Genomic DNA, 6033 nt, shown 5'->3' with positions numbered 1-6033 from the left:
AGAGCTGTGGAAGCCTTGGCCAGCCTGTCTCTCCACCTGAGATAAACGGACACTTGCCCCCTGGTCCCTGACTAAGCCGCAGAAGGCACAGTCTGTGAACTTGTCTGTTGCTTCATGGTCCCAGGCTCATCCACCCTTCCTGCCTGTGAGTAACTTGGCTGATGTGTTAATGCTTCTTTGTAAACCTTCAAATTGTGAACTGTCCCTTTGTGTGAAACCTGTCGCGTGTTGCAGGCTGCGTGCCCCTCAAATTCCTGGGGTGTCTGTGCTGCAGCTCCAAGTTTGGCTGTCCTCTTTCTTCTATAAGTTTTTTGGTTGTAGTTTGTGCCTCTCTCGAACCTGAGAGAGGGCTGGACCCAATCTCATCTCCCAAACTAGGTTTTTGAAAGAAGGTATGTGGCCCGGAGATTATTGACACAGCCTGAGGTTAGGTAATAATGCTTTCTTGGATACCTTGATAAGATGCCCTGGTGGCTTGGTGGGTTCTGAGCTAGGCTGCTAACTGCAAGGTCAGTGGTTCAAACCCACCAGCAGCTCCAAGGGAGAAGGACGTAGTGCCCTGCTCCTATAAATGCAGGCCCCAGACACACACAGGCGACGTGCTGCTCTGTCCAGAGGGTCACTATGAGTCTGAACCTACTTGGTGGCAATGAGTGTGACTTTTCAGTTGCATTAAAAAATCAGCGACCAACCTGACCTTGGTTCTGGAAGAGAAAGCAAACAGGCTAATTTAATCCGTTCATGTGCTGCTCATATTCCTGAGCGCCTCCTCGTGGGAGAGCTGGAGCTGGTTCTGATGGAGGACTCCTGGGGACACTTGAAGGAAGCTTCTGGAGGAGGGTGTGGACACCCAGGGGCACACCAACTGTGAGATCAGGAAGCTTTGCCCCGGGCTACCGTGAATGTGCTTGGAATAGGCTGTGCTGGGCTCAGACAGTGAAGCACTCAGCTGCTAACCAAAAGGCTGGTGGGTGGAGTCTACCTGAATCTCTGAGGGATGCAGCAGAAGAAAAGCCAGGTGACTCATTTCTGGAAAAGCAGACACCGAAAACCCTAAGTGCAGTTCTATGCTGACACACGTGGGTTCGTCATGGGTCAGAACCGACTCCATAGCAATTGGGGTACTTGTGAATATATTCAAATCCATGCTTTGTTTCTCTGAGCCTTTGTTGTTGTTGGTGGTGGTGGTGGTAGAGGAGGAAGAGGAGGAGGAGGAGGAGGCAGAGTACTAGAAGATGGAGGAAGTGTGGGTGAGTTAGAAGGCAGGGTGAAGACAGACCAAGGGAGAGGAGTGTTCATCTTCTGGCAGCTGACAAGCAGAACAGGAGGGAAACAGGGAGGAGAGGGGACAGCCCCGTGAGGAAGACATAACCTCAAGTTCAGCTATGCGGTCTTCATTGATTCACTTGGATTGTGGGGTCTACATGAATTTTGCCCAAAGAATGTGGTCTTTGGTTCCGGAGAGACCACCTCTTAAAACTCTGGACTTTCCCCAGTGATAGGAGTCTTGTTACCCAAGAGGTCTCCAGACCATACCTGAGGCTTGGGGTTAAAGGAACACTGGGTGGGGCTGCCCAGGCCAGAAAGACCCACCCTGAGATGCCCTCAGGGGGGTGGGGCCAGAGGGAGATTGAGCCCAACCACGTGGGCAGAGTTCAGTCAATCATGCCGATGTAATGAGACTCCAACATGAACTGCTGGACACGAAGCTCCTTGAGCCTCCCGGTTGGTGACAGGCATGGGTGCATGTGAGGGCAGCGTGTCCTTTGGGAGATGGAAGCTCTATGTTGAGGTCACACCCAGATGGTGCCCCAGGTGCCTCTTCCTTTGTATTCCCTCTGCTGAAGCAGGGAGCAGGCAGAGGGCAGCTCCTGAGACCAGATGGGCTGTGTGACCCAAGACTTGCTGTGACTTGGTGGAAGATTATCCTGTGTACAGCGCTACTCTGCATTCTCGGATTTGATCTAGTGAATGATTTAACTCGAAGGACTAATGGGAATCCACTTATAGCCAGTGGGGTAGAAGTGAGGGGGGCTTGTGGCTGGCATCCTGATTGACTAGTAGGAAAGCACAGGTTCGTAGCCAGAAGGTCAGAGGTGAGGGTGTCATGGGACCCCCAAGCATTCAGTGGGCATCTGAAGTCTTTGGTAGGTGGAGGGTCACCCATGGAGGTCGGTGGGTTCTACTCTGTGAGACTTCCCTGACGCTGGGGTCCGGGTCACAGGAGAAGCGCTGCGTGTGGAGGTGCTGTCCTTGAGGACACGTACAGTTGGCCCTTGGTGGTCATTATGCACCGGAAGGCACCAGTCTGGTGTTCTGCAGGGCAGACCAAAGACATCGATCGACCAGATTCTAGGGAGCATGGCCCAGCTTCTGTACTGGGGCTACCCTGGCCTTAGAGAAGGCCTCTACTTTCCTCTTGGCCAAGCAGAATCTGGCCTGACGGGGACATCGCCTCTGATCTTCAGCAGGCTCCCCGCCCAGGCCTGGCTCCCAGGCTTCGGAGCGGTTTCTGTGAGTAGGCGATGTAGAGGTAGGGAGCAACAGAGAATAAAGCTATGGCACTTGGTCAGGCGACATTCCCCGGAGGGAGCTGCGTTTCACATGAGTATTTCAGACCCAGGTGCGGTACAGTGCTCGAAAGGCTGGTACTACTAGCCTCAACGTTGCTCATAGCTCCAGCTGCCTCCTAGCGAGCCAGCTCGGGAGGAGCGGCTGCCCTGAGACTCCTCGGGAGAGGTGATTAGTGTGTGAGGGCACTTGGCCGTCATCATTCAGTGACTGGTTGGGAGGGGGTCAAGTGGTGCGGACCTTAACATCAAAGGCACGAGTTAGGCAGGTGGGGCTTTCGTCACTTTCAGCCTCACACCCTGGTGGTCCTGTAGGCCCTTCCAACCCCAGGCTCCCTCCAAGTGGAACTTCAACTCCGGTTCTCCGGCTATGACAAAGTGAATCACTTCCACCTGCAGAGAGGAGTTAGTGGGGGGCACAGCGGTGGCTGGTGGGTCCACTCTGACTCATGGCAAGCCACCGGGCTTTCTTGGCTGTAACCACACTGGAAGCAGATCACCTGGTCTTTCTTCCGTGGCACCGCTGGGTGGCTTCTAACTACCAACCTTAGGTTAGCAATCGAGCATTAACCATTTGCACCCCCTAGGAACCTGCGTGACTGGGAACCTTTGTCCCCGGATGGTGTTGGTAGTACTACCAGCAGGAAGGAGGCTTCCAAGATGAGTGAGGGGCATTCTGAGAATGCCCCCATCCTCACCGGCCACCGGATGCCCAAGCATCTGCCACAACCTACACAGTAAGACCACTACTGCTCCCGGAGGGATTCGGGGCCTCTCTGGGGAGGAGCAGGTGCACAGACCTTGACTTACAGGGCCCTTCTCAGGAGGTCAGGCATTGGGATCCTATCGGCCAGCTTTTCGTTCTTAGTCACTGATGCAGCGGGAGAAGGGGAGCTGCACCTGTGGGTGCCTGGAGTATCCTCCACCTGGAAGATGGTCTGTGTCCGAGAGCACCCGGCCAGCCGCTGGTGAGAGTGTAGCGTGCCTTCCCACGTACACTGACCACATGTGGGTTAGCCACCCAGAACTCAAGAACAGGAACTCATTAATGGAAAATTAGTTTTCTCCGGAAGCTTTCACCCAAACCACCATGAAAGATAGAAAAGTGCAGGTCTGTCTAAATAAGATAGGCTGGATGAACAATCTGGAGGAGAAAACAATGGGACCGACAGTTCCGGGGAGACATGGGAGATGGGGAAGTGGTGTTAACAAATCCAGGGACAAGGGAACAAGTGATCCAACTCGGTGGTGAGGAGGATGTAGGAAGCCTGGTAGTGTGTGATCAAGGGTAATGTAACCGAGAGGAATTGCAGAAACCCAAATGAAGACTGAGCATGATAGTGGGACAAGAGGAAAGTAAAAGGAAATAGAAGAGCTAGGCGGCAAAGGGCATTTATAGAGGTCTAAATAAATGCATGTATATATGTAAATATATATATGAGGATGGGGAAATAGATTTATGTGCATATGTTTATAGGTTTAGTATTAAAGTAGCATATGGACATTGGGCCTCCACTCAAGTACTCCCTCAATGTAAGAATACTTTATTCTATTAAACTGGCATTCCATGGTGATCACCTTCCAAACACAATCACTGAAGACAGAGTGAGTACATAAGCAAATGTGAAGAAAGCTGGTGGTGCCTGGCTATCAAAAGATATAGCGTCTGGGGTCTTAAAGGCTTGAAGGTAAACAAGTGACCATCTAGATCAGAAGCAACAAAACCAACACAGAAGAAGCACATCAGCCTGTGTGATCACGATGTGCCAAAAGGATGTTATCAGGCATCAAAGAACAAAAACTCTTTGTGAATGAGGGGGAGTGTGGAGTGTGGACCCAAAGCCCCTCTGTAGGCAACTGGACATTCCCTTACATAAGGGTTGCAGGGAGACCAGCCAGTCAGGGTAGTGTAGCAACAATGAAACATACAACTTTCCTCTAGTTCCTAAATGCTTCCTCTCCCTATCACAGGCCCCATTAGCATGTCAATTCTACCTTACAAAGCTGGCTAGACCAAAGGATGTACACTGGTACAGATAGGAACTGGAAACACAGGGAATCCAGGATGGATGATACCTTCAGGACCAGTGGTGAGAGTGGCAATACCGGGAGGGTGGGGTAGAAAGGGGGAACCGATTACAAGGATCTACATATAACCTCCTCCCTGGGGGACATTGGACAGTGTAAGATATGACAAAATAATAATTTACAAATTATCAAGGGTTCATGAGGGAGAGGGGGAATAGGGAGGGAGGGGGTGAAATGAGGAGCTGATGCCAGGGGCTTACATGGAGAGCAAATGTTTGAGAATGATATGGGTAATGAATGTACAAATATGCCTTATACAATTGATGTGTGGATTGTGATGAGTTGTATGAGCCCCTAATAAAATGATTTTTTTTTTAAAGAAAGAAAAATGGGATCGAATCCAAATGACGGGGCACAGATTGGTGCCTGAGCTTAGGATGCAAGGGTCAAAGTGCTCCGCCAACTGCCCCCAGGTCCGTTCAAGCTAAGAATGAAAAGCTGGCTGATATGACCCCAATGCCTGACCTCCTGAGAAGGGCCCTGTAAGTCAAGGTCTGTGCACCTGCTCCTCCCGAGAGAGGCCCCGAGTCCCTCCGGGAGCAGTAGTGGTCTCACTGTGTAGGATGTGGGTTCTTCCAACTTGTCTTTAGGCCCGGGGACTCGTGACTCAGGAGAGCGGGGGTCCAAGGCCCTGAGCCTCAGGTTCTGGAGTCCACTTGGATGTGTCCAGGGGACCTGGCTGGCGGTGAGCAGATGAGGTGTCTGAGTTTGTCCAGAAGAACAGGGTGTCTCAACCTGATTCCCACTCACAGCGATCCGACAGGACAAGTGCCCGCTGGGTGGTCAGACTGGCTGGCGTGTCACCGACAGGGAAGTCAATCGCTAGGTGGGCTGTCCCACGGAGCAGTGGCTGGGCTGTCCCACTGGCTCCCTGAGGAGATAATGATGAAGCAAATCAATCGGTGAGCTGATTCTGTCTCACAGTGACCCCATAGGATGGAGTCAACAGCCCCACCCCAAACTCAGACTAGGCCATCAAGTCGGTTCCAACTCACAGCGCCTCTGGCGGACAGAGCAGACTGCCGCTGTGGGTTCCCGAGGCTTTAAATCTCGTAGAGCAGAAAACCTCGTTTCCCCCTGTGGCATGCAGGTTTGAACTGCTGACTTCGTGTTTAGCAGCCCAATGTTTAATCCACTGAGCTAAATCGTTTCTAAAGGCTGTAAATCTTTGATAGAAGTAGAACTGCCATGTCTTCCTCCAGCAGAGCAGCTGGTGTGTTCGAATGCCCACCATTTGGTTAGCAGGTAATACGAACGTGCCATTTTCACAGCCTGTCTCGTGTCCCTGAGTACATCTGTGCAAACTCCTGCCTATTTTAGACGATTTCCTTTTTTTAGTGAGTGGTCACACCTCGTGAACTAACAATGGGGCAAA

The sequence above is a fragment of the Tenrec ecaudatus genome, chromosome 7, assembly GCF_050624435.1.
Source record: "Tenrec ecaudatus isolate mTenEca1 chromosome 7, mTenEca1.hap1, whole genome shotgun sequence".
NCBI classification, from domain to species: Eukaryota; Metazoa; Chordata; class Mammalia; order Afrosoricida; family Tenrecidae; genus Tenrec; species Tenrec ecaudatus.
This window is presented reverse-complemented; position numbering follows the sequence as displayed.